At 35.7% G+C, this 14047-nt stretch overlaps 1 pseudogene; it reads left to right on the top strand.

Annotated features, from left to right (window-relative positions):
- The first annotated feature begins 10432 nt into the window (after positions 1-10432).
- LOC115289166 lies at positions 10433-10799 on the top strand (annotated as a pseudogene).
- Positions 10800-14047: the final 3248 nt, after the last annotated feature.

Genomic DNA, 14047 nt, shown 5'->3' on the forward strand with positions numbered 1-14047 from the left:
AAACAGCCATTCTTGGACCTTCCAAGCTTCCCAAACTGTTACCAGAATGAAACCTCCATGAGACAACAAACGCATGTCTGGAAGGAAAATATTGGTAAGTACTAGGTAAGTGAATAAGATAGAACCATGTCTATCTCTCCCTACTTTCTCTCCCACTTCTTGGCACTATTTAAAAAAAATCTTATTTAATTATCATCCCTATTCTACGTGTTGGGTGTCAGTGTTATTCCCATCTTCAAAGGCATAAAGCTAGATTTAAGGTGACTTGCTCAAGGTCATATACTCTCAAGCACTTTGAAAGTACCAAGTTTGAAATACCATGTGACTGGGGTGCCTGGGTGGCTCTGTTGTTAAGTGCAGACTTCAGTTCAGATCATGATCTCATGGTTCATGGGTTTGAGCCTTTCATCAGGCTCTGTGCTGACAGCTCAGAGCCTGGAGCCTGCTTTGGATTCTGTGTCTCCCTCTCTCACTGCGCTTACCCCACTTGTGCCCTGTTTCTCTCTGTCTCTCATAAATAAATAAATATTTTTTAAAAATACCATGTGACTGATTTGGGGACCTGGGTTCCTATTCTATCACCATACCACAGACATTTGCATATAATATATTACTTTATTTTCACAAAATCTGTATGATATCATCAGTACTATTTTATACATAAAGAATTAGAAGTCTGAAGGGTTAAGTGACTTGTTTGGGTCTACAACAAGTTGGTGGTTGGGTTTTGTTTCTCAATCTCTTCCATTTCTACTAGTACCATGCTGCCTGATTTGGTAATGGGCCTATCAAGAAGTGGTTAAGCCCCATGAAGTGCAGGTAAATAAACTCTGTCAACTCAATAATGCATTTCTGTTCATCCCACTTAAGTATGAAAATGAGCAGATGATGTGAGTTTGTTCTCTTCTAGGTAAGGTGATGAGACTAGAAAAACTTAACCATATTGAGGGCAGAACTAAGGGCCAAGCAGAGACCTCTTACATAAGGCTTCATTTAACAGAAGGGAGGAAAAGTATTGGTGAACAGAAGGCAGAAGAAAGAGGAACTGTTTGGTATGTGTGGAGAAAATGATAGATGAGGATTAGAAACTGGAAAGGACTGAAAAGTAGGTAAGGGAATCTACCATATACTAGAAAGCACAGAAATTGCTTTGACCTGAGCTCAATAAAGAATGGAAATTATATACTCAAAATAGAACTGTCCTAAATTATTGCAAAGTTTCCTGTTTCACTCTGCATTATAGAACTCTTTGTCTATTCTATCTTAAAATTATTTTTTGATTGAAAATTTTTTCAGCATGCCCATTTTTGAAATATCTTCTTTATGACCCAAGAATGATATCTAGGCAGATCTTATATCTAAAAAGAAAATCTACATGTAGGACTGTGTATAGATCTCCATATTTCCTTAATAAATTCTAACCAACAACTAGTTAATCACCTAATTTCACAGCTATCTGAAGTGGCAATCATTATATAGCAGCTTATCTATGATACATTCTGTATAAATGATACAATTTATTACTTGCCCATAAGCTAAAACATAGCCTGCTTAATACCTTTCCTTAAATTCCACCTCTATACTACAATATACTTGAGGTCTATGCAAAAAGTTTTTTTATATAGGAAATGAATGATTAAGTCTTTGGTGCTGTAAAAGCAACTTCATTTAATCATAACCACCACCACCACCAAAAAAAAGAGAGAAAAAAAAAGTAAAGAAAATAATAAGGGAAAAACTCAAGACACATTGCTGTATAAGTCTAATTTCATGTATTATATGAAATAGAAGTTGGGGTTTTGATTTTTTACTTTGCTTTTCTGTTTGGAGTGTCATTGTAACTACTGTATTGTAAATGATGAAAAATAAATGCATACGTTAAAAAATTTAAAAAAATAAACAAATGCTAACCAATGATGGTAATCCGAACTTTGATCATATTTTGATGGTTGTAATGTAATTTGGAATTTTATTTTGACACTGCTCATCCTTCTGGTTGCTTATCACAGGGAACTTGTGAATAGGAGAACACTAAAAATTTAAAAGAGGGAAAGAAAGCACAACACCTGTAGGTAAGCATGGAACATATAAGGAAATCTGCACCCTAAGATTTTAGAGTATGTTTACTTTCATTTTCCATTACACAAAAATATATTAAAATAAGCTATTTTCTTTTTTAAAAACACTGGAGTTGAGCCAAACTATATTTATATGCATGTATATCAGAATAGAATATTTATTATGAACCATTAGTTAGTAGATTCCAAGTGGTTTTTGTTCTTTTTTATAGATCTTATTTGCACTGCTTGTCATAAAATCAGAAATGACCCAGCCAGACATGAAGAGAGTGTGCTAAATTATTTTATTTGATTTTACTTGAATAGAAGATAAGGCTTCTTTCGTTCTTTTAAAAATCAAAGACAGAATAAACATAGATTAGGAAGTCTCATTTTGGTAATACTTCCTCTGCTTGTACATCTTATTGAACATATTGGCTAATTATATTCTACATGAAACAAAAACATAATTTCCAATGTTTTGACAAGCAACAAATTGCACATTAGTTTGTTGTAAATAAATTTATTAGAAACGGTTGTCCATGTTTGTAGATTCTCCTTTGAAAGACTAAATTAACTGAAGGCTCATCATTCACAAGAAATGTATTACAATATCAAAGCAATAGTTCTAGAAAACCAGAAACAGAGACCAAAGCACACCTACTAAATAGCAGGAGAAATGTGATATTACAATAAGATGAAAGAAGAAAGTATATGAGGTCTCTGGTATCAGCATGGTGCCTGCTGGTAATGAGATTTTCAGTCATGATTCATTTGGCGCTATTATTCTGCTAATAATGTTATCTGTGCTATAATATAAACATAATATTGGTTTCCACTGAGAAATGTAAATTACAGATTGTTAAGCATTTTTTTTCTTGAGAATTCTTCAATTGTCAATTAATTGGTGGAAATGTCAGCTTTTTTAGACTTCAACATGTAGAACTATGGTTCCTGAAGTATATTCATAGCAATAGGTATATAGGGATTCTAATTTTTCTAATAATATTTGAGTAACCTAATTGAAACAGAGTTTACCTGGTAATGATCAATTCATATGAGTAATTATTTAGCTTGTGCATAAATGGCACAATTCAGTTATAAATGTTATTTTCTACATGTGGGAGGATTGGTCAAAACTCATCTGATTTTCCTAACAGTATTTGTTAAGTGCTTTCTAGTCATCAGAAATTGAGTTAACCATCTTACATGCACCTTTTCATTCAATCCTTCCAGTACCTTAAGAAATAGGATTAATAGCCTATGCAAAGAATGAGAAAACTGAGGCGGAATGAAGGGAACTTAGGCAATCCAGCCTACTTCATACAAGACAGTACCTGTACAAATGTCAATTTTTAAGGACATCTAAATACCTATATGCATTATCATAGGAAGTAGGCTTGGAGACAGATCAGTAGGCAAGAAGTTACCTAGAAACTGTTTATGAGGGGCACATGGGTGGCACAATCCCTTAAGCAACCAACTCTTGATTTCTGCTCAGAGCCCCCTCCCCTCCACTGTTGAGCCTTCTGGCTCTGCACTGACACTGCAGATCCTGCTCGGGATTCTCTCTCTCCTGCTCTGCTCCCTCTGCCCCTACCCAGCATGCATGCATGCTGGCTATCTCTCAAAAGAGAATACATAATGAAGTAAACTTAAGAAAAAAGAAAAGAAAAGAAAAGAAAAATTGTTCATGAGATCACCACCTTTGGAAGAGAAGTGAAGAAAGCAGGACTGTTCTTTTGGGTGCCTGGTTGGCTGAGTCAGTAGAACATGTGATTTTGATCGTGCGGTTGTGAGTTCAAGCCCACGTTGGGTGTAGAGATAACTTAAAAATAAAACCTTAAAAAAAAAATCAGGGCTAAGAAGCATGTTCCAGAAGACAACCTCATCACACCCACTTCATGTATAGATGGATAGATAAGGAAATGTCTGTTCAAAGCCCTTCTACTTGTGAAGATATGATTCATATTAGACTAATAGTAAAAAGAAGAAATAAATTAGTGAAAATATTACCAATATGTTGTCATGACTGGAAGATAATTTCCTTTTTTAAAAATATGTGTTTATTTTTGAGAGAGAGAAAGACAGACAGACTGCAAGCAGCAGAGGGGCAGGGACAGAGGAAGACACAGAATCTGAAGTAGGTTCCAGGTTCTGAGCTGATGCCAGAAAAGAGCCTGATGCTCCTGGGACTCAGGAACCTCAAGTTCATGACCTTAGCTGAATCTGATGCTCAACTAGCTGAGTCACCCAGGCATCCCCTAGAAGATAATTTCTTTTGTGCATATTATTTTAAGTTCAGACTTTAAAACAAAGAGAATGGCTTTCACATTTTAAGAAAGTAATAGCTTGCTGTAGGGAGCTATTGGTATATTGATAGTGGAATTCTATCTTCAGAACTATTAACTATGTAAGTTGAACTAACTACAAAATCACTGTATTTCTTGCTGCTCCTTTCTTGTTCATAAAACAATAACAATAAAAAAAGGTTTTGTATGTCTGCATGTATATTTATGGATTTTATATAAATATAAAATATTAATAAAGACTTAAGTATTACTTTAATTGCATAGGATATTAGAGGAGATGAAAATTGAATTTTTAAATGTAGAGGTAAACTTTCATGACAGGCAAACTACTATTTAAGATCAAAGGAGAAATTTAAGATAAAAGGAGAAATACTAGATAGGATGTGTATGTATATGTATATATATATCAATCTCAAAGAAGTGTGACAGTAAGATATGATGCATATTTTAGAAATATCCTTACACGCAGGTGAATGAGGATAAAGATTATATTAATTATGACGGGTTATAATGGGAAGTTCCAATAATAAAAATTGGTTCTGCCTGCTTGCCATTTCCAGGTCAAAATGCTATGTCTTCTGGAGAGAAGCTAAGAAAAAAAAATCTACTTAGTTAAATGAGCAGATTTGCAATGTAGAATATAGACTTTGCAAAATAAAAAATATGTTTGAAAACAACAAGACAATATTTTATTTTATTTTATTATTTTATTTATGTTTATTTCTCATACAAAGAAAGTGCAAGAGCAAGCTAGGGGCATAAAGAGGGTAGGAGAGAGAATCCCAAGCAGGCTCCACACTGTCAGTCCACACTGTCAGCACAAAGCTGGGTGTTGGGCTTGAACACACCAACCATAAGATCATGATCTGAGCTGAAATCAAGAGTCAGATGCTCAACTGACTGAGCCACCCTGGGGTCCAAGCAACAAGGCAATATTTTTAAGAGATCATAATGTGAATAATATAAAGTGTTTCATTAAAATATTAATAAGTTATTGTATTAATATATGTTCTAAGGTTTTATCTTTGCCACAGAAGCCAGCACTGTGTAGTAGAATTTTCCACCCATTCTATGGGGCACCTGGTGGCTGATCTCATAGTCCATGAGTTCGAGTCCAGTATTGGGCTCTGTGCTGACAGCTCAGAGCCAGGAGCCTTGCTTCAGTTTCTCTGTCTCCCTCGTTCTCTGACCCTCCCCTACTCGTGCTCTCTCTTGCTCTCAAAAATAAACATTAAAAGTTAAAAAAAAAGAATTTTCTAGCCTTAATTTACTTTTACTTTTAATTTAAAAATCTTCATGAGGCTGATGACTACTGTATTGGATAGCACATGTATAGAGCTTTTCTAAGACAAATGTAGACATTGTAACTGCAATGAAAACATGAAAGTGACTCATATATCCAAGAAATGATCAAGTTAGTAAAATATTGTGGGCCCCAGTCATCCAGATCTAAACTCCATGAGAAGGCTCATCAAGTGTACTTTAGGAAGACAATGCAAGAAATGGTGTTATGACCTTTACTGACCAGTAGGAGGCACTGATTTGATAGCAGGTAAGGAATATGAAGAAAAGCCACTCATGTAAGCCTGCCAGATTAAAGGGTCCTGACAGTGACAAAGCAGGAATAAAGGTAAGTATTGCCTGTTTGACCACTCACTCTTTATGTTTAGGTGAATAGTGTCAGTGAGCCAGAAATAAAAGCCTTAAGTAGTATGTGTATTTTCAGACAAGCAATCCTCCTACAGTATTTCTGCTTTGAATGCTTGTCATGAACATGATAGGCAGGAAGCCATGGCAACTAGAAATGTATGAAAGACATCAGAGAGCAAAGCTAAGCTAGTCTGCTATGACAAATACTATATTTGCATTTTCCAAATTTACCTAAATTAAAGCTTTCAAATCCATCTGTGTAGACTCCTTTTTTAATTAATACCTCTTTTTGAAAGGTAAGTACACCCCCTACAAGACAGGGGAGAAATTGGAGTAAAAAAAAAAAAGAAAAGAAAAACCCCCACATATACTAATTTAGTCTTACAAATATTCTGTTTCACAAATAATTTCTAAAGCAAAATAAAGCTTTGATCAAATATAATTCTAGTTGAATTTTATTTTCCAATAGTAACGCATATTGTACACAAAACCTTATGTATATTAATAAAATAAACCTTTAAATATCTACTACTATAGCTTGAAATTGTATTTGTTATTTCTGCAAAATTATGCAAATGCTTGACTGACCTTAAACTCAGACTTAAAAAGAACAAAACTAAGAAAGGAAATAAATCAAAGATGTAGAATTTCACAGAAATATTTTCCCTTTCTCTCTAGTCCTTTTTTTTCCTTCTATACCTAATTCAAAGCAATATCTTGCTCCACTCAACCCTTTTTTAGATGAGGTTGATTTCAGATACAATAGTAGCCCAAATCAGCTTATTTTTGGAAGGATTTTATGTTCTATGTTAATAAACACTTTGGGGACTATTGTATACTGAAGACTGCAATAGTCTCAGTTTACAACTGAAATAAAATACCTGCATACAAATTAAATAAAGTAATCTTTGTTCCCAATATAAAAGTGTTGAGTCCTTGGTGTGAAGATAGTTGACCCTCGATTTTGCATTTCCCCCTAGTGGGAGGACTCTTCGACTCTGCTCATTTTTAATTACAAGTTTCCTTGTTTTTGTTAGAAATAATACAAATGAGTTTCTGATAAAGAACCTCAGTCTATGATCCAGCATTTTAGGAAATCTTTACCTGAAAAGGAACAGAGATCTTATCTCACTTGCAAGGGGCAAATACACCAGGGTGATTGAGCGTGGGAGCTCTGAATTCTGTTTGTGTGGGCCCAATTTCAGCACATTCTTTTTAGTTATATTAGCTTTTCCTCTGTATGATGGAGGTTGTAATCACACCCACCATGTAATGTTGCAAAAAGAAAATCATTTAGTAGGTGGCCTGGCGCACAGTAAGCCCTTGGTAAATGTTAGTTGGTATCTTCATCATATCATCATCATTGTAATCATCCTCGTCTTCATTAAAGCAATCCTTAGCCACTTTAGTTCAGGGAAAAGGTCTTGTTGACCATATCAGCTCTTTTCAGTGATTTGACAGTATACAAGTAGAAAGGCTTTTGCTTGTGTAAGTACTTTTACAAAAAGTCTACAAAGAATTCATGTACTAAAGTTTTTCTGAGTTTTAATTATTGTTTTTTAATTTTTTTTAATGTTTTATTTATTTTTGATACAGAGAGAGACAGAGCATGAGAGGGGGAGGGGCAGAGAGAGGAGACACAGAACCGGAAGCAGGCTCCAGGCTCTGAGCTAGCTGTCAGCACAGAGCCCGACGCAGGGCTCGAACCCACGAACGTGAGATCTGACCTGAGCTGAAGTCGGAGGCTTAACTGACTGAGCCACCCAGACACCCCTGTTTTTTAATTTTTAAAGTTTATTTATTTTGAGAGAGAGCAGGGGAGGAGCAGAGAATGAGGACAGAGAATTCCAGGCAGGCTCTCACTGTCAGCCCAGAGCACAATGTGGGGCTCGAGTCCATGAGCCCTGAGATCATGACCTGAGCTGAAACCAAGAGTCGGACACTTAACCAACTGAGCCATCCAGGTGCCTTTAGTTTTAACTGTTTTTAAGAGGGTAGCATCTATTTAACAGTTGAAGTGCTATGGAAAGCCTATGGTCCAAATTTCTTTCTTATTTCCCTCCATTAGCTTAGCAAAAATATTTTTAGCACCTCTAATAGATTTCCCATTCTAGTGCTGGAGATTATTCCAAACTTCAGAATAGTTCTTTGGGGCAAGTTTGGCAGGCTTATATCCAATCATTGTTCTCTGAAAACTAGCACCCTGCAGGACAAAATGACTCCTCAAAGGTATAGTAAAATGTTTCCTCCAAAAACACAAAAAATGAATGAATGAATGTGTGTTAAGAAAAGTTACTTGTAAATATAAGAATGGTAGGAGAGACAGAGCTGTTCAAATTGCAGGCTTAGGAGCCAGACTGGATTGGATCCCCTTTTTATTGGGTATGTATATCAGTCAGGACAGGGTAAGTGTGACTGTGATAGCAAACACATGCCAAATTTTTTCTTGATTTAAGGTAACTGTTTATTTCTCATCACACCTCATTTATCTTTATCTGTTGCTAGGGTAGCCTTCTCCATGTCTTCCTCACTCCTGACCCAGGCTTCCACTTGACACTTCCTTCCTGAATATAGCAGTAAGTGAAAGGGAACACGGTGAATTTTATACTAGTTCTGAAAGCTTATGCCCAAAGTGACAGGTACTTCTACCTGAATAAGCCAAATTACGTCACCATTTCTCAATTTCACAAAAATGACATATATATTTCTTCTGAAGAGAGAGGTTCAAATATTAATGAAATAATATGACAGTCTATCATATTGGGTGACTATGTAGCAACAAGTGAAATTTTCATCTCTTGAGTTTTCTGAACAGTAAAGTAGGGAATTATAAAACCTACTTCTTGGCTCTACTGTGGGGACCAAATACCATAACACTTTGAAAGCACATGACAAGTGGTTAATTTGTGGTTTTTAGAGACTCAGGCTGTACACAAGAAAAATCATAATTTAAAAACTATGGTTTCTAAAATAGCTAGTATTTTAACAATTATTTTACAAGTGGTAACTCATATTCACAGCATTATTTTTGAGGCAGAACAGGTAGTATTATTTTCATTTAACAAATGAGATGTGTGGTTAAAATTTATCAAATTATAGTTCAAATATCGCTCTTATGACTAGATAATGATGCATGTCAAAGAAGGGAGGACCAAAACTTAGAAGAGATCTAATGAACCATCTACGAGAAAAACGTACATATGCCAAATTTTGCATAAATCTCAAAATTTTCTGACTCTCTGAGGTTAAAAACCCAGTTCTAGAAATTGCTTCTTTCTGATGGATGTTTAGCCATAATCAGAAAGTACTTATCTTATTACATGTTGCCAAGTCTTTGAAAGGAGAATAGAAATATCTTTTATTATTTCTCAAAACGATTTGAATACAAAATTATATATTCGTGGACTACCTAATTGGAGTAGCTTCGTTTAAAAAAAAAAAAAAAGGCTGAACAGTTAAGGGGTATGAGTGCGACCTAGCACTGACCGGTGAGCCTAATCCCACATTCAGACTCTAGTTCTATGACCTGATCAGCGGCTGCTACAGCTTACCTATATGGTCGTATCAGTAATCTTCAAAAAGAGCTTTCTAATACTTCAGGTTCTGACATTTAGCTACGGAATGGAGGATTCTTAATCATTGGAAATAAATCTGCTTGTTACATACTCATTAGAGTAGGTAGTAGTGACCAGAGATACACAATATCAATACTTTCTTCCTCCTATCTGAATGTGGAGTTGTTATTTCTAACTTTGATAAGTGAGCTGTCCTTATTTAGACTTAAAAAATGAAGCAAAACTGATGGTTTTAGTCCATACGCGCCTAGTCCTTAAGAGGCAGGGAAGCTTGCATTACTGTATTCTCTAGGTAAATGAGGCCTCTTGTGAGAATGACCACCATGAGGCCACTGTGCTGTAAGAAAGCCCAGAAGTGACAAGTGGAGAAGCCCTTTAGAATAACACTGAGGCGCCACACATGTGTGCAGAGCTGTTTTGGATCTTGAATGCAGCCTGGTTCTCTGCTTTGTGCAGCGAGAGAGCGAACTCAGCTGATGCCTCATAGAGAAGAGCCATCCGGTCAACTCACAGGAAGGTCGGAAATAGCAAACTAATATTGTTTCAAGTCATTAAATTTTGGAGTGACTTGTTAGGCAACAATAGACAATTGAAACATGTATTAAAAGTATACAGTTAAGTGATCTTATATATAGGGACTTGTTATCTAAACAAAATGAAGTGAAAAGCTTATTTTGGTTATTCAGCAAAGTAGTTGATTTATTTCATGTTGTTATCAATACGTGTATTGTGGGTCTGCAAGTTCTTTTTAAAGCGATTTAAAGACAGGTAAAGCATGGAGCCATTTGGGATCTCAAATGTTGTAAAGAGAGAGAGTTGGCATTCAGTTAAGTTCCTTATGTCTTCCCCTAAACTTGCTTCTCTATCAAGGGGGCAAATGAAAGTATAAGGCTCTACGAAAACCCAGAAACACTGCAGAGTGTTACCAGGGGGAAGTCAGGCTAGGGATCGAAGAGAAACGGGAACTGAGCATTATCCTTGCATGTAACCTGCAGATGTGGAGGAAGTTATCAAGAAGGATGAAGACTGTGATCGCCCAAGGGATGAGTGAGATCTTGACGGTGCCTCCATCCCCTGAGAAGTCCCTTGAAAAACAAGGCGCTGATGTGTGGGTCATCCAGACAAAGTAAGCATTGAAGACTCCAGTATAATGTCTTGGCTGCCCAAGGCATTGGGTGGGAGGTGTCTTCCATTTCACTTGCTGATGGAGACTTAGGAGAATGAATCACTAAGCAATGATGGAAAGAAAATATATATATATATATATAGCTATATAAAGAATGATTTTTTAGTTTTTAATTAGTTGACTTAAATCTTTTAAAGTTTCCTGCTATTTAAGTGAAACCTGGAAGAATATGCTTTTTTTAAAGAAACAGAGTAAAATTATAGTTTTTGTATATTTAATCCATGATTATAAATATGTCACTCATTTATTTACTCCCAATCCTTCTATGTCTCTTTAGCTGGGATTCTAGGCAGATGCTCTCACAGTTCCTTATATGGATTCCTTTTTTTTTCTAGCAATGTTGCCTACTTCTATTTCCTTCCAAACACATATTCATTTTTCTATGCTTTATTTTAACTCTCTTCTCTTCCATTCTTGGCTTTCTTAAATACTTCTACTTAGTCTCAACAATTATACTTAGGTCCAGTTCTATATGTGAAGTTTTCTATGACCTCACCTATCAAGCAACAAGTCCATTATCTGTACTTGTTATCATTATCTATTACTATGTCACAACATTACCAAAAACATAGTGGTTTGAAACAACACATATTTATTGTCTCCCCGTTTCTGTAAATCTGGCGTTTAGGTACAGCTTAGCTGAATTCTCTGTTCAGGATCACATCAAGTTGAAAGTAAGGTATTAACCATGGCTACAACCTCATCTTTGCTAGTTGGGGGAAAGATTTGCTTTCAATGTCATATGACTGTTGATAGTATTCAGTTCCTCTCAGAAACTGGTTTTCTTGACTCGGGGTTTAGAAGTTACCCTCATTGCTTATTATGTGAGCTTATAACATGTCACCTTGCTCTTCAAAGACAGCAAGGTAGAGGGTCTCAGCTAAATAGATAATTACAATCTTATGTGGTGTTTTCACTAACTTATGTCCATCATTATCATGGACTAAATATTTGTACCTCCCTCCACATACCGATTCATATATTGAAGCCATAATCCCCAGTGTGAATGGTATCTGAGATAGGGTCACTAATAAGCCATTAAAGTTAAATGAAGTCATAAGGGCCGAGCCCTAATTCCATAAGATTAGTTTCCTTATAAGAAAAGACCACCAGAAAGCTTGCACCCATCTTCCCTCTGTGCACACGCACAGAAGAAAGACCATGTGAGTATGTAGGAAGGAGAAGCCTATCTATAAGCCGGGAAGAGAATTCTCACCAGAAACTAAATGGGCCAGAATCTTGATGATGGACTTCCCAGCTTCTAGAAATGTAAGAAATAAGTTTTTGTTGTTTAAACTATCCAGTCTATTTTGTTGTTGTTACAATATCCCATAGCGACTAATAACCTTTACAATATTCTTTTTGTTTAGACCCAAGCCAGAGGTCTTAACGATACTCAAAGAGAGGGAATTTACACAGATATGAATACCAAGTGGTGGAGATCATGAAAGCAACATTAGAATCTGTGTACTCAGCCCTCTTTTTGACTTTGTATTACTCTATTATGCATGTATCCTGCGTTAGGACCAACAGTAATCATTACAACTATTCATATGGTGCTTCTAAGAAGAAGCTTCTTCTTATGATGAATTTGTTCTTTATTTATTTTATTTTAATGTTTATTTATTTGTTTTGAGGGAGGGGGGGTGGGAGAGCGGGAGGAACAGAAAGTGAGGAGGGAGAGAATTCCACGTAGGTTCCTTGCTGTCAGCACAGAGCCTGGCGTGGGGCTCGATCCCATGAACCATGAGATCATAACTTGAACCAAAACTAAGAGCCAGATGCTTAACAGACTAAGCCACCCAAGCACCTCTTTCTGGCCCTGTTTAAAATTAGTCAGGTTCATGTGACTTTCTTTGACCTGTGAAATGTGCATGGAAGGAATTGTGTTATACATGAATAGAAGACTTAAAAGCTAGTGAGTGGTTTACCAGCCTTCTTTACCTTAGCCCTGGTGATCCTGGAAGCAGAACAAGAAAGGGATCTGTCAGCCTGGATCCTTGAGCCCCTGTGATAAGCAGAATCTCACTTCTAAATTTACTGGACATGTAGTATGAATAAAGAAATACTTCTTACTGGGTTAACCTAATAAAATGTTAGAGATGTTTGTTATGCCAGCAAAAATCCGGTTATTCTGATACAGAGTTTTATACATCCTTTCTATTCATGGTGTCTACCCCACTAGATTTTGGGGTCAAGGGGGACAAGAACCACCTCTGCTTAGTTACTCCATGATACCCAGTTAGTAAATGTTTGACGTACAACTGCGACTCCACCAATGTTTGTAAGTGAATGATTAAGTAAATAAATACATCTGACTCTATTTCACTAATTCCTTTATGGATTTGACTCTCTTTTACTGGAATGCAGTAAAGTAGAATAATATTAAATATGGTCTTAATAAGTTACACATATATTTGTTCTGGCATGTGAATTATTAAAAGACATATCTTTAGAAGCTTGTCATTTTTTGATAAGGCTGAATGAAAATTTAAGCAGCTGAATATGAGTTAATTTTTTCACACACTAGGCTATCTTGACCTTGGTCAATTTGTTTAACTCTTGTGAGCCTCACTTTTCTCATATATTTAACAAAAAAAGTGATTATTGAATACGCTATTCAGTTGATATAAGAATTAAATGAGATATCCCTTGCACATATGTTATGAACTATCAGGTCCCAAGCAAGCACAAAGTAACCCAAGTCAGTTTTTTAACATTCTGCAAAAACCAACTGTCTCCTGAGTTAAGTATTTTTATTATCATTGTTCTAACATTTATGAATTTTCTGTCATCTCTTCTTATTGCTGAACAGAAGACACAAATGGTAGACACTAAACGTATTTGTCCCCAAATTTTGAAGATCTGGAGGTAAAATTTTAAGAAAATGTATACAGGAAACAAAATATGACAGGATAATTATATGCTTTCTTATACTAGCTTCAAAAATATGTCAAGAAAAAATAAGCTTAGGAGAACAGGCCTATAAGTTCAAAGAGGTGGTTATCTTAACACTATATTTTGAAGAAATTGTATAGAAATAACTCAGTTGTGAGAAAATGTAATCCCTCTTATATTACAAAGGTTACAGAATCTTTACACAGTGTTGTAACAAAAGTGGTTTTATTTCTTGGCGTTTCAAAGGACTGTTTTGTTATCTTCCTGATTACTCTGAAACTCATAAAAAATGTTAATGTATCCATTTTTAACTATCCTATATTTTCAAAATTACAAACAGAAACCAATTCTATCTTTGTTTCAGGGACT

This window comes from Suricata suricatta, chromosome 4, assembly GCF_006229205.1.
Source record: "Suricata suricatta isolate VVHF042 chromosome 4, meerkat_22Aug2017_6uvM2_HiC, whole genome shotgun sequence".
Lineage (NCBI taxonomy): Eukaryota > Metazoa > Chordata > Mammalia > Carnivora > Herpestidae > Suricata > Suricata suricatta.